The sequence below is a fragment of the Squalius cephalus genome (genome assembly GCF_949319135.1).
Source record: "Squalius cephalus genome assembly, chromosome: 6".
In the NCBI taxonomy this organism is placed as follows: domain Eukaryota; kingdom Metazoa; phylum Chordata; class Actinopteri; order Cypriniformes; family Leuciscidae; genus Squalius; species Squalius cephalus.
Window position 1 is genome coordinate 8,266,288 of NC_137127.1, and position 24,864 is coordinate 8,291,151.

At 38.9% G+C, this 24,864-nt stretch overlaps 1 protein-coding gene across 31 annotated transcripts in view; it reads right to left on the reverse strand.

The window, feature by feature from the left end:
* The window catches only part of mef2aa (myocyte enhancer factor 2aa), an 87,551-nt gene extending 63,035 nt beyond the window's left edge, over positions 1 to 24,516 (reverse strand). For 15 of the 31 annotated variants that reach the window (XM_079873515.1, XM_079873505.1, XM_079873514.1 and 12 more), the window contains exons 1-2: positions 24,335 to 24,512; positions 20,666 to 20,808 (exon numbers count right to left, since the gene is read on the reverse strand). The gene's annotated coding sequence lies outside the window, so the exon portion shown is untranslated. The other 16 variants (XM_079873506.1, XM_079873503.1, XM_079873498.1 and 13 more) reach the window with 7 other exon arrangements.
* Positions 24,517 to 24,864: the final 348 nt, after the last annotated feature.

Consider the following 24,864-nt stretch of genomic DNA (forward strand, 5'->3'; position numbering starts at 1 on the left):
CTCTCTGACACAACCTGGGACACAAGCACACACACCCTGCCCCTGCACAGCGTCTCAGGAGACAGCAAGCAGGCCTCATTCTCCCTCTCATAACCCCGGCTGCTGCCAGCTCTCACTTCTAAGATGATTAAGAGTGCACACAGTCTCCGGCTGACATAAGTTTAAATCCTCTGGGCCAGATGAGGCAATTCACACGTGAGAGAGAGCGTGGAAGCCAAGTCAAAAAGGTTCAGAGCACAGTTTGCCCCCGGGGAGCCCGCGAGTCGCCCCCGCTCCGTCTTCTGTCCCTGTCTCCCATTGCTAACCTGCCCACAAAGAGCCAGCTAGCTCTCAGAGGAAGCATTCATCATCTCCGTCCAGCATGGACACAGATGAACACGTAAATAGAAAATGCCTATGTAACCACATCTCACATCTGAGAGACGCTGAGGGAGGGCAGAAACTCTCTCCTCCAGAGAGGCAGAAAGACCACGGCGTGCTTTGTAGCCACACGATGCCAGCAAAAAGATGTGGAAGTTGATGACCAGGAGGCTGCGAGTGACCCGCAGGAAATAAACACTATAATTACTTGCTGAACAGAAACGGGTGTTTAGGTGTCTGCAGGTCTCTATTAGGAGTGAGATCACGCTGTCTGTCCACAGAAGGAAACTCTGACAACAGGCAGGCAAAATCAGACATTTCCCTATACCACATCACGCCAGGGCTGTGAGACCGACACTGTTCTTTCTCAGTCACCATGTCCCCCAGCAGGAAGGGAAAATGGTTGGCTCTTCCTTCGGCGCTCGCCCTCACGACATGTGCATATTGTCTGTTTCGAGTGCCATATTCAAACCCTCATTATGGAAATGCGTTTAGAAAACCTACAACAATGGGAGTTTTGCGAGATGATCTGCGTTGGGCTGAAACTATGCGGAGTGCTCAAAAATCTGGATCGACAGAGGGATTATTAATTTACAATGCGCCCGGCAAATGCGTGCGCTCTAAAATCATGTTCTATTCACTGCCGATGAACAATTTCAAACTCCAGAGATTAAAACCAAACAGTTTCTTATTTGTTTGCTTTTTAATCAGTCAAACTGAAATGAAAACATTTGGATTAACCATTCAAAGCTTACAAGCTTCATGATTGAAAATGTACATAGTTGAAGTTGAAGGCTTTATCTGTGTTTGTGTGCACATGACAATGCTGTTCTGCTTATTCAAACACAGAAAAACATAAATACACGTATCCAGGCTTGTTGCTCTAAATCGTATTTGTGAGCTGTCATGCCCGTCTCGGAGACTGTGGGTCCAAAAGCGTAATGCATCGTGTCATGACATTTCTGTCAACTTAACAGACACAGACAAGCTACGGCCCTGCAGTGCAGACAGGCAGGCTGGGTGAAGCTCTGAATGACTTGTATCGCGCAAGCCAGAACGGGACTCTATTACCGCATGAGAGTTGTTTTGTTGATCGTGAGTCTCTGTTTATTTCCCTGAGACGGTCTGGCACACTGGTGGAGTGGTAGTGTCTTGTACAGAGATGCAGAAGAAAGGATGTCATTTGGCCCTGTATCACAATGCCTGGTTAAACTCAGCTTGTCCATGAGCCAAGTCAAGTCAAGTCATCTTTATTTTTATAGCGCTTTATACAATACAGATTGTTTCAAAGCAGTTTTTCAGAGTTAACAGGAAAATGATGCATTTCGGTTGTTGTTAAGCTGAAGTCAGTTCCGTGTTGAATCAGTTCCGTTTTAAAGATAATCAGTTATTAAATAAGTTTTTTATAAAGCAGTTCTGCAAAAAATTATGTTATCGTCCAGCTCAGTTCAGTTCTCATACAACAGCGTCAGTACAGTCAGATCAAAAATATTGTTGAATATTAAGCATAGAGACATGTTCAGAAAAATTATAAGACACTTACACAGAATTCATTACAATTTATAGAATTATATTCAGATTTTTCGCGATGCCGGCTCAACTTCGTGATGTCTGTCAGTCATCGCGATGGACGATGGCATCGTCTATCGGCCCAACCCTAGCAAGAATTGATTGTATCATTATCATGCAAAAATAATGATGTGCATGGATAAATCAATTATAACAAACAGGCTGCAATATTACATTGAAAAAAATAAGATGGCAGGCTGGTGACTTTATAGATACTACCGTGCAAAAATTTACTGATGGAAATTGTCAGGACGCTGAAAAATGCAAACAGTGACGAATGTCTGGTGCATTCTACTTCATTATAAACACTTGTTCTCAAATTATCTCGCTGTACTGACTGTGTTGATGATATATTGTACAAAGCTTATCTGCAACAGTCACATTTAACTGAAAGCAGCTATGTGAGTGTCTCCGATAGAAACAATGTTTGTTTTACACATTTACGGTGAACTGGCATAATGTGCACGTGTGAGTAATCTCACCTCCAAGCAGCTCTTTGTGACAGATACTAGCTTTCTTGACAAAAGGGAGTGTCTTTGTGGTCTTTAATGAGTGCCAAGAGCATGATGATTTAATGTTGTCAATCACAACGCTAATGATAAATAAACGGCTGCTTGAACCTCATTCCAATGATAACACTTCAGGCATTCCTTCTCCTCCCTCACTTCACCTTTATTCCCTATCATTAATCAGGTCCATGAGAGTGTATTACAGCTCGAGTTGAGTCTTGTGTTCAAGCCCCTTCTTTTTATCACTAAGGGTTATTTTACCCGAAAATGAAAAAACTTGTCAATTACTCACTCTCATCCTGTATGACTAACTATCTTTTGAAGAACACACACACACACACACACACACACACTAATGTTGGGGTTCAAACAACACTGGGCCCCACTGTATATGGGCAAAATACATTTTTCCAAATATTGTTTGTGTTCCACAGAAAAACACACAAATAATTTAATTTCAAATAAGTTCAATGCAGGCAATTTTTTTTAGCAAATCTCCAAATGAATATCCGTTTTCCACACTGTACATTACAATTGTGTGATGCCTGAAAAAATTCACTCGCAGTATATAGACAAAATTATGTATTAAAATTTTTATATTAGCTTATCGGTACTGGCCAGAGATTTAATATCAATGCATTATTTAATATCAACCCTATTAAATATTACATGAAACAAAACTTTTTTGCCTTTAACAATTTGTGATTAGGGTCAGTGTGGTTTACAAAAAGAATCTATATAAGGAGAAATGTCTTAAATGATTGCACAAGACTTTAATGTTTAACCGGTTATTTATTTATTTATTTTTCTAGTGTTTACAAGCTTTTTAATTCAAAACATTTATTTAAATTAAAAATGTATTAAAACTAAATTACTTCAAACTAAATCAATAAAACAATGCCATGATGGGAAACCATAATATATATATATATATATATATATATATATATATATATATATATATATTAGGGCTGGGCGATATATCGCATGACATTGTTAGGCGCATCTCGTCAGTAAAGCCGGTTCCTTGATTAGTAGTAAATCGCCATCACCTGCTTTCAGATGGAGCGGCATTTACTACAAAGAGCCGTAGTTAACTGACAAGCTGAGCCATATCGCATTAATATCGTGGACGTATCGCCTGTTGAATATTAAGTATCGCCTGTTGAATATATATATATATATATATATATATACACATACATACATGCATATAAAGTACATGACAGAACCCTTTAATAGAGCACATTCTTCTGAAAGTACATAATTATGAGCAAATGTACCTCAGAGCGAAAGAAAAAATACTGTACGTACTGCCCTCATAGGTAAATTAAAAAGCAAATGTCACAGCAAAATTGCAATAAGAAAGAAAAAAAAAGAGATCTCTTTGAGCTGGGTTTATATGAAAGTAGGGTGGATGCAGTGGGGCTTGCTGGCTGTGGGAGAGATCCACTAAGAGCCTGTTGGAATACTCCAGTGCTCCAGGACATGGGCAGAAGAGCCAGCAGTCCAAAGCCACTGCCGATTACATCAGCTCTCCTAAATATTACACACTCTTTCATTGCACGTTATCAAGCCAAACATTTACGGAAGAGAATGTAAAACTAAGTGAACATTAAGATAACTGACGTGTGACGTAATTTGTGGCAACAATACAGTTCTTGAGTAAAACATGAAATAATTTATTCACCAAAAAATGCATTCCAAATGCGCCCCCTTGATGCAATGCACCTGGTCAAAAGTTTATCTTTGATTTAAACCAGTCCAGCATTTTTGAAAGCTGCTTACTAAACATTTGCAGTCACTGTGATCGATAAGCGGGGAATATGTCTCTATAGGAGCAACTGCCGGGGCCTGACATGAAAATCAATAGGAGTACATGACCCACAGAATGTGCACAGCAAAGCCGATCTCTAGTGAGACATGTCCATGTGCTCACTGCGCTGACCCTGACCCCGCTGCACAGAGGTCGTTCACTCACACACGGTCGAACACAGGTGCATATACACAGAGAGAGAGCGTGTGCGAGAGAGAGAGAGAGAGAGAGAGAGCGCGAGAGAGAGAGAAAAAAATCTTCTCTTGTGTAACGTAATATATATTTGGTTTCCATTTGAGATATGAAACATGCATTTATCGCACACACCTCAAAATGTGAGAGGAGAGGCCCCACCTGACATGTTGATACTCCCTTGTCTTATAAACAAGTAAACTCCCATGTCCTTCACACTGCCTGGGAGGATTGTGTATTGTAACTGAGATGATCCCATGATGAGCGGGTCTATATAAATGTAAATGATTGCGCTGTGCGTGCATGTGCGAGTGGGCGTGATCACACAAGCAGTGTGTTAGTGATAGGCCTCTCGCTCTCTCTCCCTTCGGAACGTGCCAATGTGAGAGTGTGGGAGGGCTGGTACTGGGGTCAGGCCTTTTCACACTCAATAAAACATGCCCTACTCCCACTGTAATTACCGCACACATACACACATTCGCACACTGCGTTCCCTCATCTGCCCGCCAAACCTTTAACTACCTCTCTTTTAAACAAACCTGTCATTTTGAAGAGTGTTCCTCTAATCCCTTAACTGTATAAACTGAGGTTTCCTCAGCTGTATTGAAAACATATTAAGAATATAAGCGACTGCATGGACTACAAAGAGATTTCTACGTGCTGTATATTTACAGGGCTCAACAAGTGTGAAAGTGTTTTCTTTGCACATTAATTTAAAAAGAAAATTTGACAAAAATCCTCCTGAAAATAATTGTTTCTTTCTAAATTACTGAAATTAAAATCATAGCAAGCATATCTGCAGCAGATTATAGAAAAATTTACTATTTCATAACGGCTTCAAATGTGACTGATCCATATTTATCTTGCTTTATCCTAAATTTTACCTTTTGGTTAAAATAATTAAATGAATAAAACTCACTAGACCACCAAGAAAAGACACATACACACATTATATAGTAAATATATAGTACAGTAATCTAATTGCTCACGTAAATACTATTACATTTCTTTTGAGTTAGGAGTTAGTGGTGCACTGAATTAACACACACCATCTGTCAATATAAATGCAATATCAATATAAACGAAGTCCTCCATTCCTTACTTCAAAGATGGTATTGAAGGTGTAAAGGGAAACCTAGTGGTAGCACTTGGAAATATAGAAAGGGTCACTACTTTTCCGACTTCAGGCAGTGTCCAGAATCTCGGGCACCACCATGACAGCGCTGTTTCCTGTGCACAGCCGCCCTGAAAGCTCAACGTCCCAGAACAAGCTGTGGGCAGAACACACTCCCTACATCCTGCTCCTCAACTTCCTGTTTTTCAAACCCCTTCAGATGACCAATAGGAGCCAGCCAGAGACATTAGAGAAAGAGCTAGACAGGGTGGGAAAGAAAAAGCCAGAGACACACAGAGAGAGAGAGAGAAGAAAGGGGGAAAAAGGAGCCATTGGGACAAGCATCTGCTCTGATCCTTCCCCTTGTTATCTTCCTGTCTGTTGGAGACTAAACAACTACACAAGTCCATCTCCTGTGTATTCTCCCAGCATGTTTATTATGTTTACAACCAGGGCCATTTCGCAGGCGACTCAAGCACGCTCTTCCAAGCTCTCGTTCACTTTCTATTCTTTCCATTCGTTTTTTATTTGTTGTTGTTTTTTTTAAACAAGCAGCACCAGGCTTCCCTTTTTTTGGCCTCCGCTGATAAGAAGCTCAAACCTTCCCAGCTTATATAACTATGAATCACCATTCGGTAACACACCAAAGAAGGACGAAGCCATAAAACGGGACAAATCTGCAGTAGGCCGTGTAGAACTTTCAAATACAAATGACCAGACCGTCGACCACAAAAGCTCAGCATATTACAAACACAAAGGAACTGATTTGCCTCCATTTAGTGTGGTGTTGCAGTTGCGGGTCTGGCGGGGAAACTTTAAGGTTCATTTGTAGCGACGCATTGACATAAGAACAGAAGGGGAGGGTGGAGAGCCTGGGCTTTTGTTCTCTGGCTTCTAAGAGGTGGATGTGTACCTGGCCTGGATGGGGAGGAGGCGTACTGGTGTCTGCCTTTGTGAGCGTGTGCTTATCTTCCTCTCCAGCAGCCCAGGGTAAAGAGTCCGGTCCCGGCAGTTTCGTCGTAGTTAATGTCTCCCGATGCTAATCTGACAATGCCATTTTCCCCTCTTCCTCCTCACACTTTTATTTTCTGCTGTCTTGCTTCCTTTCTGCTTTTTGCTTCCTTTCTCTCTGGCTCTCATCCTCTCATTCTTTCCCTTGTTAAGTCTCTCAGTTTCCTCTCTCCACATTCCCTCACCTCTGTTTCCAAGGCAACTAATGAGATATAATTAATAAGATCCAGCAAAGGGGAGTGCGTGAAGAAATGAGTGAAAATGAGGCTCGGAGAAGGAGAGTGTGCGAGCGCAGATGGAATGATGCTGCACGCGCTCACTCATAACAAACTTTTCACACCATGTTAACTTCCTTTTTTAAAACATGGCTTAAGGTGATGTTACGCGGCAGGACAAATGAGTTTCGAAATACATTCTTCACAAGTTGAGATGATCAGGATATGAGCTCTGTTTCAGGAAAATGGTACATATGTTCATGTCAACAAAAAAAAGAGCCCTGGAGGGGAGACTGAAATATGAGGAATCTTACGCAGGCGTGAGATTTTCTACATTTATATTTTAGCACTTCATTATGCAAAATATAATAAGAGAACAGAATAAAAGAATAGGGCAGGGTGTGTAGATAATGCTTGAGGAGTAAAACTAAATTCTATATAAAATCTCACACACCATCAGAGAAATAGAACTAAATTAGGCGCTATGGGATCAATCTGACATATTCCGTGGTTTATATTGGCACAATAAAAATTAGAAGGCCACATTGGCATGCTTAAGCCTATATGTCAATGAAAACATGTTGTTAAACATGTGACTAATTCTGAACTGAATTTTGTCATTCAAAACTGATGTCATGCTTAAATCTGGAAACTTGCCACTTACATCACAAAAAAAGAAGGATGGGATTAAAAATAAACAAGTTTCATTCCACGCATAAAGAAAGACAGAGCAGGTAAATATTTCCTTAAAGGGGACTTTATACTATACTATTTGTGAAATATGATGTCCCTAGAGCTCACGGTTACTACACATGTGACTGGAGACCATGTCTTGCCTTGGCTGACCCATTCAAAAAGCTTTATTTGGATACTGTCAAGCACAGTTCTGAGAAACAAAAGCATGTGTTACCCCCAAAAAAAGACATTCCCAAGAAAATGACACATATAACCTTACGCAGTGGATATCAAAACCCTCATTTGAACCCTCTGCCGATGTTTACCAGGTCTAAATTTGTCTGATCTCTCTCATTATCTATGTATTATACTCTGAGAGCTTGGATTTAAGAGTGTGATATAGATGTTTATATACTGTTTGTTTGATGGGTAGCTCTCTGGCACTGCTGAGCAGGCAGACATTGGGTGGTTAATCTCTGATAATGACTGCATGCTCAATTCAACGGCTCTCCTCTGACCACGCTATATTTCCTTCCCGGATCAATGCCAGCTGAGACGATCTTCCGTACTGCTCGTATAGAACTATAACAGGCGAGAACTTGGCACCAGAGGCGGGGAGGTGAGGAAAAGAAAGCCACTTCTCACCTCCAAAATGCCATCACCACATCCAAACTCTCTCAGGCTTGAACGAAAGTAATAACAGCAGGTACGGCCCCACGAGATAAAACTTCCCAAAATGCATGATTAATACGTTTTTTTTATATATCTTCTTACAATTTACATTCATATCTTAACATAGGTGTATATACGGTCACCATCATCCATGTAATTTCAAAGCACAAATTATCATAAAAATTAAATGATTTGCGGTCTGCTTTAAACTTTCTTAATCTGTTTCAATCCAATTTTGTGGCTTTAATGCATCAAAATGTACTAGACTTTGCAATTAAAGCAGAAATATACATTAATACCATAACCACAGGAGTTATACCATTGTGGTTATTTTATTAAAATGAAATCAATTACTTAATTCATAGTTCATAAAAAAAATTTAATAAATAAATAAAACAATTAATGAATTAAAAAATTTACTGCGACCCAATGATGGATTGATGGATGGATGGGTGGCAAATAAAACATTTATCAACTTTTATATAAACTGCGTGTTTCTAACATGATTTTTCCACCTCACTGATATCACAAAATACAAAATAATACACTATATTGCATCTAAAATTACACTTGAAACCATGCTATCATCACGAATATAATGTATATTGCTTCAAATTATAAAAGCAATAAAGATATGCTACATTCACAGTGAGAGAATGCCGAGCGCACACTAGACGTGCCCACAATCAATCAAGGATTTAAGCAAGGTCGAGAGCTGGGAGAGAGGCGAACTACACAAGGTGACTTTGACTGAGAAGATGCCTTAGGGGCCGTGCTGAAAAAGCCATGGAGAAAACTTCAATGTGGCTCTAGTTCCCACCACTGTCCCCTCCTTGATCATCAATTACATCATTTTCTTTCAGCTTTTGCTAAATGTTTTTTTTTTTTTTTATGACAAAGACATCTGAAAAAGTCAAAAGTTATGAGCAGAAAAGATAAAAAAGAAATAGTGCAACTAGCCTCACTTAAAACCTCCCTTTGATTGCACAGTCGTTAGGTGTGACGTGCTACTGTGAAGTTCACTCTTCAGCACATGGTAAATGTCATGACGGATTGTTGTGCTCTGTCTGTGTGTGTGTGTGTGAATATGACAGGCAATAAGAAAAGGACAAAAGAGGGGAAAAAACTTGTAATGAAACAAGAGAAGTATCACTATTCTCTTCACCACCGCCTACCACCTCTCCCCCCCCACCCCCCTACCCTCTGGTCGTGTGCGGTAGCAGCGTTGTAACATAATTACTGCTGGGACACTCATATTCCCAGTGATCCATTTGCGTCAGTCAGGTTTCCAAGCCGAGCCGATGAATGGATTCTCAGTTTCTCAAGGATAAAGCGATGACCCTCTCTGAACAGTTAGATCTATTTCATGTGGGAAGACCACTGTGCTGGGTGGGTGAACGTTTGCGACTAATTGTGACAGGAATCAGGGATTTTGGAGTCTATAATAAAAGTGAGGGAATGCCAAGCCAGTCCAGATGTCTTTTATCAACTAAACAACTGAATCCTTGAACCAGATGGGTTAGGGTTAGATGTTCAACATTTATCTATATCGGTCAACTTCTAGCAAAAAAAAAATTATATGATGGTTTATTTATCATGATACAATAAACACAACACAAAATGACACTCGCTCGACATTTAGCTCCCATTATGTGACATTTTAGAATTAATCAGAATCAGTTCAGTTTGTATTTTTTCACCAAAATGACCTTTGTAACATCAGCAGACAATAAAATGTCAAAGTTGAAAGTTCTTACATTTTGATAGAAAATAATAAAAAACAAGTATGTTTTTACAATATTATTTTAAGATTAAAAAGTGACTGCAAATTCACAATCAGTTCTGGAAAGCCAAACATTTTCTGATGCATAAAATTGAGCGTCACCCTTATTTTTTCCCCCATAACTGAATATAATTTTTCACTCAGTAAAGTGTCACATCAGGAGTAAAATGAGTTGCGAATACAGTTTCATGTTGTCTATAGGTATGTAACTTAAAGCACAGTTTACCACCATAATATCAGGGTCTTTGACTGATGTGTGATCGTCTTTGACATCATATCTACACCAGCTCACTCAACATCTCCATCAAAAGTGAAATCAAAAAGAAAAAACTGTGAGCTTGTCTGAAAAATTATTTCATCACCGAAATTCATTATGACAGAATGTCAATGCGCAGAGAGAATGTCTTGACACAAAAGTCAGCATAGGATTTTTCCCCCACTTGGATGAGTTCCTCAAGAGTAGTTATTATTAAACTTTACAAATGACTTTTTGACTTTTTTTTTTTTTTTTTTTAAATGGCAATAGGTTGTGAAATTGCAACAATTCACAAGATGAACTTTGGCACAAAAACGTTCATATTTCACAGATCTTTCATGCTTTTTTAAATGAATCTTTTGATAAATGAAACATTTCAATTGTGTGATTTTTACAAACATTTATTCTTACTTTCCTCTCTTTCTCTCACCCACAGCGTTAAAATACACACACGCGCACACAGTCTGTGTGATCTCTAGATGAGATGTTTGCATGAAAGCATTCTTCCGGACTGTATGATGGCATGTGTTCCTGGCTCTCTTTGCATGACTGTCCATCAGCACAAAAAGAAAGAGAGTCCTCACCAGATATAACTAATCCCCCACTGATGTACATAGAAGTGTCTGCCTACCCTCAGAACTACCCCCCGTTTTGCCCACAGCCACCCTGCAAGCTGTGTTAACTGGCATGGCGGTCTTTTGATGTTGCACAGATCTCAGCTCAGAAATGATAAACAGATTTTCCTCCTCAGGGAACAGTGGCTCATGAGTATTAAAGATGCCGTGCATTAATGCATAACATGAGCACACAACTCACAGTAACATCCTCTAGACAGCTAAATCATTGAAAATTCACATGACTGTTTCAAAACCTTGTGAGCTGCCTACCTAGACGATATTTATGGGCATCACAGCCACATTCAAACCTTCAATTGTTACTTCACACATCAGAAATCCTCTCTAATGTGGATCTGCAAAACTGTTTAAAATCTATTACTTGGGAGACTGCCACAACAAGTACCTGTAGTCCTAGGAAAATCATATAATTATGCTGGTCCACATTTAGATGCGTTTCATTAACATAAGATAAATTCTTGAATTCAAAAACAGCTGAATGGGGCACAAAGGAATGAAACACAATGTAGAAGTCTCTATTTAACTTGACAAACTGCAGCGCTGTTTTACTTTGTCAATACAATCATACTAAAAATAAATTTGAGTGTTGTGTTGAAAGTTAGGCTAACGTTACTCTGCGTTAGCTCGGTGGCTGGTATGAGACACTTGTTGCACATTGCAGATTGATATTAGAATTTCATATTAATAAAAGCTGATGACTTAAATGGCATGCAATTAATTAAAAAATGTACTGTATGGTGGAGAAAATGCTGTATTATTGTTTCTATAAATAAAGCTCATTCTGATTATGCTATGTTAGCCACAAAATAGTGTTGTCTCTGAGGCACGGTACAAATATAGTATAGATTCAAACAACATGACTAACTGTGTTGAGCTATATAACAATGATTCGTTTTCTGTCAATAAAGACATCCAAACAGTTGCTCATCTGTCTAATAAATCATAATACATTAAAGCGTCTTTGGTGCTTCCATGGTTTTTAACGGAAGTATTACTTGGAATGCGAGGGTAATGTAGATATGAGATCAATAGACAACACAATGACACAAGCCGTTACACTGGTTAAAATGGCTGATTTATCTGGATTTAAACATTGTTGGAAATATTTCGGATAATGTCATCAAAATATATATATATAAGTCTATATTTATAATATTTTAATCCAAAAATCATACATATTGTTCCTGTAAAGGGGATGAATTAAAATACAAAACCAAGAGGTTTTCACCCTGCAAATTGGCAAACGACAAAGACACGGCATGCTGTCAGCATGCCAATTAAAGCGCCAGTACTACAAATCTAAAATCTAAAAATATATAAAAACTGTATAAAAAAATCTAGAACTCTGTAATTGACTAACTATCTACGATGACTAAGGTAATCTCTGCACCCAAATACAACAAAAAATCCTATCTTTAGCACTCCAGCTGTCACAGCAGACACTAAATGCCTTCCTCTGCCTGACCTGTGAGATACTTCAGCTTTTTACAGGAAAACTTTAGCTTTCGGCTTACACTAAATATTTGATACTATGCTCTTTCCCTATGACATTTCAATCCTCTTCAGTCCCATTGTTCTACAATACTCCATTATGTAAAAGGTTTATGCAATCCAGGCAGCATGGATGCCAATGACTCATAAACTGGGAAAGGTTGTGAACTGATGAAATTTATATATTTATATATATATACACAATAATCTCTCACATTCCATGAAAGAAAGGAGGCAGCACCAAAAAAAACTACATGTCATTTGTTTGAAATCTAAAGCAAAAAGCTGTTTGGGATAAAAATGCTTCCCCTTGTGTGATTTTTCAAAATGACATGATGGCAACCCGACCGATAAGCTGCATCTCTCTCTGGGGCCCTTGAAGAAAAATGCAATTGAAGAGTACCCTACAATTTTGAGAGCCTGTCACCAAAAAAAACCACCTATTTGGCAAGTCAAACTATTCTCTTAATTTCATTATGGGCTGAAACTGTAGAATCAACTTCATGTTACTTAGCTGGACTGCTGGAGTCTGTTGTTAGGTTTTGCAGAAGGTTCAAACCACTAACTCTTTGTTTTGCAGTACAAGTCCTGATGAGAAACGGTTAGAGAAAATAGAGGAGATGAAAAGAGAGAAAAGAATGTTGCTGTAGTATACATGGTCCAGAGAGGCTGCCGTGATGATTTTTACTTCCTCCATTCAGCACAAAAAAAAAAAAAAAAATTATTTAAAATATAGATATGTTTTTACAGAAACGTCTGCTTGCAGCTGCACTGTTTATGCAATGTACTGTACAATGGAGGCACTTCTTTAGAAAACGCTGCTCTTTAACTAATGGACTCTAAATGCAGTCTCTCTTAACTCTACACAATGAACTAATGCTTGAAGTGCACAGATATGCATTGTCTGTTTATGTTTGCTTTTTGGTTAGCGGGACTTCTCATCTGTGTAGCATAACAAATAATGATTTCTTGTAGTAAGGCAAAATTTGCTTTATTCTAATGAGTTCTCCAATATGCAAAGAAACAAAGTGCAAATATTGGGTCAGTGAGATGATACTGTTATTCCTGAGAGTGGCTGATAATAAACTAATTCATCATTAAATCTGACAGGATTTACATACTGCTACTCCATATGCTACAGTGAGTGAGAGAAAGGGCCAGAGATGTGGCATATCGGTTGATGGGAAATGCAGGTTCGAATCTGACCTGCGACGTGCCCCGTTTCCATCACCAATGTCAATAAAACTAGCCTAAACACAAAGAGAGGGTTCTAAAAATAAAATACAGAGACAAAGGGGTCTAGTGTGACATTGTGCTAGTGAGAGTGAAGCCCTGCTGTTTGCCTTCCCAGGAATCTTTTTAGCACAACTGTTCTCTGATAGCCTGTGGCCTGACTGGGTGGTTAGTGACGGCCTAGCTCTCTTCCCACGTGTGCTCTGAAGCAGGCTAGCAGCTAAGCCACTGACAGACAGACGATTGGCGAAGAGCGGGAGGGGGGGTGGCCGAGTGAGAGATAAGACCCCGGGTGTCAGAGATGCTGGCCAAGTATGGCCACAGAGCAGCTGAGATACCAGGCCCCGAGTACTATTTCACCTGGATCAGCAGAGAGAGAGAAAGCTGGCAACAAGCAGAACTTTATGCACTTACGGGTGTAGTACAACCAAAGAGTTTGAGAACACAGTGACATGACATAGTACACTTGGCGAAATCAATCAATGTATAGTTTGACCTCAATTTCGAGCCTCTCTGACTTAAATACTCCACTAAAATGAAGATTAGAACCAGAAAAATTTACATTCAACCAATTTCAACATTAGCCAGAGACCGTATTTCTAGACTGACCCATATCCCTACATTCCTAAAACACTTTACCGAGACAAAGTGACATGTACATCTTGTTGTCCTGTGTACTTCGCTGAGTTTTAACTGCTCAGACTTTTACTAAGGGAGTGGCGTCATGTTTTCCCTCACTGTAAAGTGCCAGCACCAGAGGGAGGGTGATGTCATGCCTGTAAAACTGATACCTCCCTGTCCTGGCTTCCACTTCTTTCTCCTTACATGGCAGAGGTCAACTACTTCATATCAGCTCCCAAACGAATGAGCCTTTCAGCCCGAATCCATCTCGCCATGTTTTCTCTGCTTTACTACGTTATCGTGGTATCGGCATGGCAAGCCGATTGATAAATAGACAGACGCTGTTGACCTGTGAACGTTAATCTAATCAATGTGCAAAATCAATGAAAGGGGAAACCTAATAAAACATGCACAAGCTACAAAGATTTACTATGGTTAACTATTCACAATATTCGGTTACGCTTCAGAATGGGGTACAAGACTATGGAGAGAAAAACTCAACAACAGCAAAAGCACCTGAAGCTCTCAGATACTGCTCTAAGTCAGGTCATGACATACTGGTTTTAAATCATTAGGATCTGCAATGAAAAGTGCAGAATTCAACTTAACTGAATGGTCCTTATGGAGAGAAAGCAGGCTGATGTTTATCTGAAGCTTGAGATTGTTTCCATCCGGCACCAGAATAAAAATCAAGATGGAAGAGGACCCTGCTATAGTCGAATTCTTCAGCTGAACACCAGTAAAATAAAAGAACCATTGAAATAGCGTTGTGTTGAATATGGATCTAAAAGCATGGGCAATTTCCCTCTCAGCACAGTTAAGACAAAGAGCTCCATTTACATCCAGGATGGAGCTTTTTACATGGACATCCTGCTATCAGTGTGCTACAGACAGTGGAAAGATGGAAAATATTCCAGGTGGCCTTGACAAATCACTGGAGTCATATATTACTGGAATTACGTCTTTGCAAATTCAGGGGATTAGGGTAATTTAAAACTCCCTCACAGATAGATGAGACAGTGTGCCAAAAGCATATCGGCAGGGTTCACAGACAGATCGGACATGTGTTTAGGGTTAGGGAGGAATCACGCCGTACAAAAAACAGCAATTTAGCATTTTATAATCTGAACAGATCTGCCTGTCATTACAATTATATAAATGCCTAATCACCAGCATGGGTTCCTCAATGTTTTTCTTTCTTCTCACAGTAGCTCGTGGTCAGAATATGTCAGTGCTAAACTAAAGTAAAAGAGTAAACTAAAGTGAAAAACCAAAGAAGGAAAGTCAATAACCAATAACAATTTACAGTATGGCCTTCTGATTGTCATGTATCATCTTTTACAACCATTTGCAGCCACAAACTCACCACATCTCTCCAACAACTGGGAAAAACACGGATGAGGGCCCCTTTTCTTCCTGTTTGTAGAGCACAGCTGCATTATTTCCTACTGTGCCACAGGTTCTGACTTGACTTGAACCGCAACAATGCACATTCATGATACGCTGATACAGTGTGACAAATTAAAACAACATTCTTTTGGGATGATCTTTTTCCATCAGTAATTAATCATAGTTTTATTTCCTTCACAAGTGAATGAATTACTCTAACTAGAATTATCTTTTTATCATTCTGTAAAGTTCAAGAGAGTTTAAAGAGAGTCTTGTCTTGTTAAAAAAAGACACACCCAGGACAAGTACTGTAGATGGTTTCTGCTATTATGATTTACATGCCAAACATATTTTCAGCTCACAGTGACATAGGGCTGGGCAATTTATCGAACTTTCACAATTTATTCACAATGCTTTTCCTGGCACTATAAAATTAAGCAACATTGTAAACATTGTGATGATTTTAATGAACCTTTTTTTAGCCTCTGATGTTAAGTGCATTCGATTCGATTCGAAATGAATGTGAAGTAGTCTCTGTGACTTATTTTTTAGTTTTACCAAAAAAGTATGTTGATAATTATTGTCGTTTATGATTATGTATTGTTATATTGTTGCAAAAATAATTTAAGATTTTTCTTTTGTTTTTCACAATTAATGAACATTTTGGTAAATATGCCTTGTTTATATTTATCTAAATTCTATTTGTAACTATTTGTAACTAAATGTACTGAATTTGACATTGCATTAGACATTTCAAATCTGATTTGCGACAGACAGACAGACAGACAGATAAACAGATACTTAAGAAGCGCTTGTCTTTGAGCTGAAAGCATTACAGACACTCATTGCATTCAACACTCATAAATGACAGATGATGTGTCATTATTCAAAAACAGTTCCTTAAAACTACAAACACAGAGATGATAGAAAGCAATAATGTGGCATGAAAACAACATCACATTCGAAAACCATCTACTATGATATAAAGAAAAACAACAAGCCAGAAGGGATGTTGGCTCAAAACGATACAAGCGCGGCATTATGGTTCCACTGAGATATGTTTCTCTCTTAAGGTGCGTCCACAATAACATCCAATGCTGATATTATAAGCACAGGGAGCAACACACGGCTGCAGTTTGAAGCACATATCAGTGCCCACAGAGCAGAGTTAATGAGAGAACACAGGTGCAGACTGCGTCACTCCTCCGAGCCATCAGCAGTGCCTGTGTCTACCACACGTTCACACGAGCCCACCTCAGAAGCCACACTTGCTTACGCGCACCCTCGGTGACATCACGTGACGCATGGAGGGCTGAGAGAGAGGACTTTCACAAGCTTTTAAACGCTTTTCTTTCCCATATGCTCAGTCTCACTTTCAGAAAGTAATTTTGCTAGAGGACATTTTACCTTAACGAAATGAGTATTAATCATGCAAAAGTGTGCAAAGTATTTCCAATGAATAATTATAATTGTGAAATTGAAAATGATCTATTCAGAGACAACTGAGACAAGTGAGGAACTTTAACTTTCTGGCCCATGCAGCAAAGAAAAAAAAGTTGTTGAAATTTGAAATTCCTCTTAACATAATTGAAAAATGATGCATACACATAATACTTTTTGGGGCAACTTGTTTAACAAAGAATATTGCAATCATAAAAGAGTATTAACAACACATAAACAATTTATATACACCATTCAAAACTTTGAGGTTGGTACGATTTTTATTGTTTATGAATGTCTTTTATGCTCAACAAGGCTGCATTTATTTGATCAAAATACAGCAAAACAGTAATATTGTGAAATATTATTCAGAAATCATCCCAAACTTTTGAACAGTAGTGTACAAGAAATAAATCAAATACAACTGATATTTCTACAAAAATATAAATAATTATATAATAATAACCTATTGTTTATTTTTTATAAAATATTTTGAATTGTTATGTTAAACCAAGGAAAAGACTACGGCCAAAGCCTCAAACATTTGGTTTCTCTGAAAATCCCAGGATGTGATTTTTATACACCTCACATTCAAAATATGGGTTCTCTGCGATATTCATAAAAAAATGTCCCCAACAGAGGACAAAAATGATTTGCTGGGTCCCAGGAGGATAAAGAGGCACTCTGATGACAAGTGCAACAACAGATAAAAGACATAATCCTGATCACAGTGGCACTTCAAGATAAACCGGCACTCATAGGAGTTCATAATGAAGCTTGTGTCAAGGCTAATCGCTGACCCACAAAATGAGATAATCTACGGTAAGTTACCCTCCATGGACTACACGGATTAGTGTTCAGCACTTGAAGGGTTTTGTTTTGTTTTGGTTTGGTGTTGAGTAACATGGGACTTCTGCCTATGCTGCCCTTTAAACCCTGAGAGGGCGGCGTGGTGGCAGGGTGAGGAGGCAGAGAGGAAGAGGATCAGTAGGGAAAGAGGATTAGCAGCTTTGGGCTGCTCTGGCTTCAGTCTCACACCCGTGATGCCGAGGACCCAGCCACGGCCTAGAGCGAAGGGGACACCTGAAACCAGGTGCTCCTCGGGAAGGGCGAAGGAGACAGGAAAGAGGTTGACGATCCTTAAGCCGCTCTGCACTGTTCAGCAGCACATGTGCTGAGTGGACCGTATGGCGTGGCTTAACACCAGAGGTCACAGCCAAGGGCAGGCCAGTCGAAAGGTCAATGTTAGCTGTTTCTTTAGCACTAAAGAAGTAGATCACTCATTTGCTTTCAAAAATGCTGTTACTGTACATGAACATGTGTGGTCAGACAACACAGGTTTTCATGGGTAAAGTTGTGTCTTTATGCAGGGAATGTCCAAATTGTAAATTACAATTTCAACATAACAGTACAATGTTCCCTGGAAACTTTGACCACTTTTTCAAATGCTTACGGTATTAAAAATGGTATTGATATTGTTTAAATAGAAATTTGATACAGTGTGGCTATGGCACTCTGAGACTACAGAGTCTCCATTAAACTTCAGATGGAAGGGCATTAAAGTTTAATACCCTTTAATGAATGTTAGAAGTTAAATGGAGATTATAGACAAATTGAATAAAGTTCTTGTACATTTACAACAGATTTAAAACTACAAAGATGGAAGAATAAACATTTTGGTTGGGTAACACTGACGACGTATCACACCATTCTTGCCTAAATTCTGTTCTTGATGACCCAGACAGACCCGAAGGCTTTTCTAGGGAGTGATAAATAGAGAAACAGGAATACATTCAGCTGACGTGTGTCTAGCCAGATAATTCTCGGTTGTAAGTCCCTCTCACATGCTCTTATTTAATTATAATTTTGTGCATGCTTTTTTGCCCCAGCCATTCTGCAACACTGGCTATACACTTTAAATACGATTTAACCAATATTAACTCTGAAATCTTATCCACATGTCAGAAAGTGAGCTGTATTTTCATGTGGTGGTGAGGAGGCCTGTGCCAACTTGGATGCTAATCCTCAAGCCAATGGTTTGGAAATCATCATCACTACATATTAAGAAGCTGGCTAATAAAGCTAAAACTGAGGAGCCTAAGAACCTGATAGATGGTTTTATTTGGCAAGTGAAATGGAAACCTATTTACAGCTTGCAACAGACGCAGTTGTGTGTGCATGCAAGTTAAATGAGGAGCTAATATTTTGATACACGTCTTAAATGATGGTTTTTCTGTTTGTCTAACATGTTCCCCATATCCTCTGGTAACTTATTTAGAATCAAAAGTGTGGCAATGTGGAGTGGTGGTGGGGACAGGAGGCAGCCAGAGGTTTCTGGTTTTGGAGCTGCTACTTATGGGGTGACCCCGCTGGGACATCGTACATTCCACTGGGTTAGAGAGCCGATCCAAAAACCACAGATAATCGAGAGGGAAGTCAGCGCAGACTAAAATCAACTGAATATATGCATGCGGATGCATATTCATAACTCTGCCCTTTATGGTGATAAAAGCAGCCCATTTATACGCCTTTTATTGAACAAAAAAAAATCTTCCGAGATGTTCCCAGAGGAGGGAAAAAGGTCTGCATTGCCCACACAAGCAAACTATGGCTCAAACATTATCTGCTGGGCTCAAGATTCTGCATCCTGCCTCCAGGTCTCACGGGAGAATGCTGGAATCTCCAGCTCAATGATAGGGTTCCAATAAACAATGAATCACGCTGCTCTGAGCAAGCGTGAAAGAGAGCCGTTGCACAAAAAGAAAACCGAGCGTGATTTAATGGACATGGTGCAGAAGTATGGCACATTCCATAGGCCTGATCTGAAAAATATTTAGAACAGGACTGCTAAAGAGTCTTCACACTCTGGGAAAAAGAATGGGCCTGCGACAGGAGCGTTCGAACAAGTAATGAGCAAGACGCGTAAAATGCAATGACGTCCCCTGAAAACGGCCTGTTTCCAGTAAGTATTGCACAAACGTGTCATTAAATATGTCATTGAGTGGTTTTGCTGTTACTTGTTTTGGTTTATATTGCGAACGGATGACAGCAAAGATTAAACATTTCACTTAAGATCCTTAATCTCAGTTAAAAATATAGTTTAAAAAGCAGTATTTTTATTTTACAAAACATGCATATTTGACAGAATTCCACAATCTTGGTCTCCAAAGAATAAACTGCATCACATTTTCAGCAGCAATTAATGAATGAATAAATCTCTCTTCTAATTTTTTTCAAATGTACAGACTAACAAAATTACATACCAGTGCCCTTGTTCTGAAAAGTTCCAGCCTCCGCTTGTTAAATAACATTTGTGGCTAACTTTGAGACTGAACAATGCATCCTTTGCCAGCTGCAGCTGACTCAAATAAGACACATAAGAACAGGGTGTTTCACTTTAAATTCAGCTAACGTGAAATTAACCTTCAAATTAAACACTATAACTTCTCCAATGCCAATGCTCCCATTTGAAACAAGACCAACAACTTGTTTTCAACAGTTTCACCATATAAATCCTATTGTGCATGTAGAGTATATGGCAGGCACTCAACATTAGATGTCAACTGACCATATGGCACAGTATCATGTTTACTTCATTAGATTTAATACATAAAAAGTGAGGCTCTGTGTAATTAAAACAGATGCAGCATTGTTTGACAGGAAGAGAAGAAGAGCTGGGCTTACCCTAACAAACGAAGCAGCACAATCCTCAGTCCTGGACCCAAAATATCCAGCTCAAGTCTTATTTACGTTCTTTCTTCTTTTGCTTTCAATGCTTCTCTCTACTTGGAGCTTCCTGGTGCTTTCTCCTCCTGGGGTAAAATGCCCTGTTCGAGGGGGAAGGGAAGAGAGGAAAAGTGTTTCGCTCAGTGATTCAGAAGCATGGTGTAAACGCCAGCCTTCTCTTTCTGACAACCAGCGTTAATTGCAGATCAGACTCGCCCACACACTCCAGACTCTCTCTATTCACTCTCTCCTGGAAGGAGCTGAGAGCAGGCTGTGAGATTGGAGTGCTATGAACAGCACAGTGGGAGATGCTCTAACCCCCACCCTGGGCAACACCAATCACCACCTCTGGAGCTCGACTTCACCACGGCTGACTTTATTTCACAAGAACAGGACAGGCATGGACTGACGCCCATGGGACGATGCATACTGACAGAAAAGGTACAAGTGCACCATATAGCACACGCTATAAATCTGATGCATTAATCCAGATGAAGTGTAAACTACAGTCTACAGCAAGCCTATGGAAGAAATATTAAGAAGTGGCCCTGAGAAAACTTCTACAGCCCAAGTGCGCTCTGATCTCAAGCTGTAAGACACAAGAAGTCACATGTCAGAATGTATTCAACCGTGTGGTCCAGTGCTGTTGATTCTAACCTGGAAATCATATTAGATACTGATTGCATGGACTTTATTCAACTACATTAGCATTGACCGGGGTCGAAAAGAGGAGTGATTTAAATACAATTAATATACAAAAGAAAACAACCCCCAAAAAATATCAGAAATAGAAGCTTCATATAAAAAAATAGTATCAGTATCTAGTGATAAAAAACAAACAAAACATCATAAAACAAAAGACGCTTTATTACTAGAGCACAGCAGGACACCAATTTCAAGTGTGATGTTGTGCTTTATCGGATTTGTAGAGGGGCATGTCGGGTGAACAGCATTCAGAATATTAAAAGAATTCCTTCGCTGACTAATTCATTGTCAAGTGTGTAAACAGAAAGCTATTGAATTTCAGTGTGATGTTTTCAGAGCTGAATTTGCACCCATGTTTAGTTTGGGCTTATTAAACTATAATGAAGTCGCACAGAAGGCCAGATGGAAAAAGTGCGATGGTATATTATACACTTGACTGGGATATTAAATCTTTACTATGCACCTCAGATGAAAACGAGGGCAGCAAAACACATTTACTCAAACCATATTTTAACGTGGTTTGCAACAAAACTTTTTCAATGCGTGTTATCCGTAGTGTTGATGGGCTAATCAAACAATAATATAGAACCAATTCTAACACCAAGGCTGAATAAATCACAAATACATACTTCATATATACTTATAGTATTATGTCAAGCTTCTGTGTGACTTTATATTAGGTGTTTTAGCTAATATGTACTTACTTATTGTGTTCATTTTGTATTGCAAAAACACTTTTTCATTAAATTAATTACAGATGTGCATGCAGTATAATATGTCTGTGTACAATATAAAATCACAATAAATATACACAAAAATGTATACAATACATACATATCAAATTATTAATTTAAATGTTAGTACATAGTAGTTAAAGTGAGTCCAAAGCTTGATTCTTTTTTATTAAATAACACTACTTCTTATTACTTATGTTCAAATAATCAAATCAAATAAATGTGCTCCAAAACATGCACTCATGCACAAGAAAGACACGTTTGTTTTTTTTGTTTTTTTTGTTTTTTTTTTGCCTTTGTTCAATTTGGGACAAACACTAGTATTTTCTATAAGGCTATACCATCTCTCTGAGCAGCTTGAAATATTGAACTAATCAATAAATCTATAGTGTGTTGGGCATTGACCACTGAGGCTTTAAGCCTCTTAAAAGCCAAACAATCAGAGGGACAGACAAACATTCTTCCTGAGGTCATTTTCATGATGATGTACCGTAATCTGATTGCCTGCCTCGTGTGGCTCGTAATTACTATGCTTGTCAGACACAAGCATTGAGCAACCCTAGGAACACAGCCTCATTTAGCCTTTGGCATTCGGACTACAGGTCAAGACAACGTGGCTTACTTTTGTATTAGTTTGGTCAATTTTATATCTTTATCAATGTGAAATATTTATAATTGATACACCTATAACATTTGTGAAGGTCAAAATGACATGTCATCTCGTAATGTTGCGTTTAAGGCAAGTCTAAGACACTTTACTGATAACTAAATGGCAGGCTACAGGGCATGTGTAATCTTACAAGCACAAGTATACACTCTCTGCCGGTGGATGATTTGGCTGTTCCCTCACTGTGCATGTCAAAGTCAGCAACTCTTGCAGAAAAGACACAAAACAGGCCATTTTTACTAATAAAAGGGAATGACCCAATTGTCGATTAGTGGCAATTAAGCTCAAAATAAAAGAAATAAAATTGAAGTTATATTTAATTGAATAACTTTCCATCAGTATGGCCTTGCAGATGAGTCACAATCATGTACCACACAATAGCTAGACCTCTCACTAGTTTGTAACAAGACATTGTGACCTCATGAATAACATTAAATCACAAGTTAAATTAATATGCTATTATAAAATAATTGATGGCATCAATTTACACTTGTCTCAGTTTATTCACTAACATACAGTATGTACTCCAATACAACTCTGCGACGCTTCACCAATACGACACTTCGTGCTGTTCCTATAGTTTCAACTATCCAAAGCTCTGCAAGAGACCAGCACCATCTAGATTTCAGACAGAAAAGTATTTGCAACGACTTCCAAAGTTATGCATAACGAAAGATCAATAACTTTCTATAATATTCATAAAGTTGCCGGGCGTGCTTTAGAGTGCAACACGGAGGTAATGTCCTACATTTAACCCTGTTGACTGCGTGTTAGAATGTCTTTAAATCTAAAACAATTTAATTATCACAAATTATATATTGTCTAAAGTACGACAAATTAGTACATTTATTTGTCTGTGCTAGTTTGGGTGCTTTAAAAAAACTTTTCCTTTCAAAAAGCCAGCTAGAATGGAATAAATTGGCTATTTGAATTTAACCACAGTTAGGAGACAAACACAAAGTCAAGAAACATTATGTCGCACGAGTTCTGAAGTTGAACTTGCCCTGTTTTGAAGTTCTGAATCTCTGCAGGTGACCCTCTTCAACCAGTGATATTCAAAAACGAAAGCTTAACGGTTTTCAAACTACAATATCCACACAAACTCTACTGTTACAGTAAAAAAAAACCTTACTGTCCGCCTGGCTTTCCTGACTAATATCTTTCATTTTTAATCGCCCCTCCAGAAATATTTAACACCGCCCGGAAAATGATGCGAGACTAGAGCGCAACTATGCCAAGTGTCAAAGTGGACTGAACCCAAAACCACGCACGAGCTCTTCACAGAGAATTACGAGCACGAAAAATATTGTTGTCCTTCAATCAGGTGCTCGCAACTCGGCATTAAATTCTTCCAGGCGTGTTGCCGACCCCTAGACACACACATGACAAACATGTTTAGCTTCCCAAACGAATTGTAACGCGTTTAATTTGTGCTCATCCATTCTCACTCCACGACTCCCTCCTCTTTCTCTCTCGCGCTCTGACTGCTGTCTAAACATTGTTGCTATTTTTGCGACTCACCTTTTTTTCTTCGCGGTCCCCCTCGCTGTATATAGATACTGTGTATCAGTGACTCCCGTGGATACACTGTGACATAAATGTATTTTCAGTCACATTGACACACGGCTTCTATTTTCGGGAGCTGGGCTGACAAACTCAGAAAAAGCAGCAGTCGCTCTTGTCACAACACAAGCTCCTCCCCCAATATGACGAACACTAGACGGAGGCAACCTCCTACGGCAAGCCGTTTTAACATACATTCCTTTTAAAACTAAATAGGTTCAATCGCTGTATTACTGTAACTTATGTTTTATTACAAGTAAGATATGAAATAGTGAGGTTCCTATCCTTTATAGCCCCAATAGTGCTTATTAATTCTCTCTACTTAATTATTAACAATCTCAAGTTAGAACCGATCCCAGCTCTTGTAGGCCTACTTAATTAGATACTACCTATTTTTGAGACATAGGCCTATACATCCCACTTGTTACTAGTCCATTTCCTCCCTCATGTTTTACAATAGTATTTTACTTAGGCTATATGTTTTATGT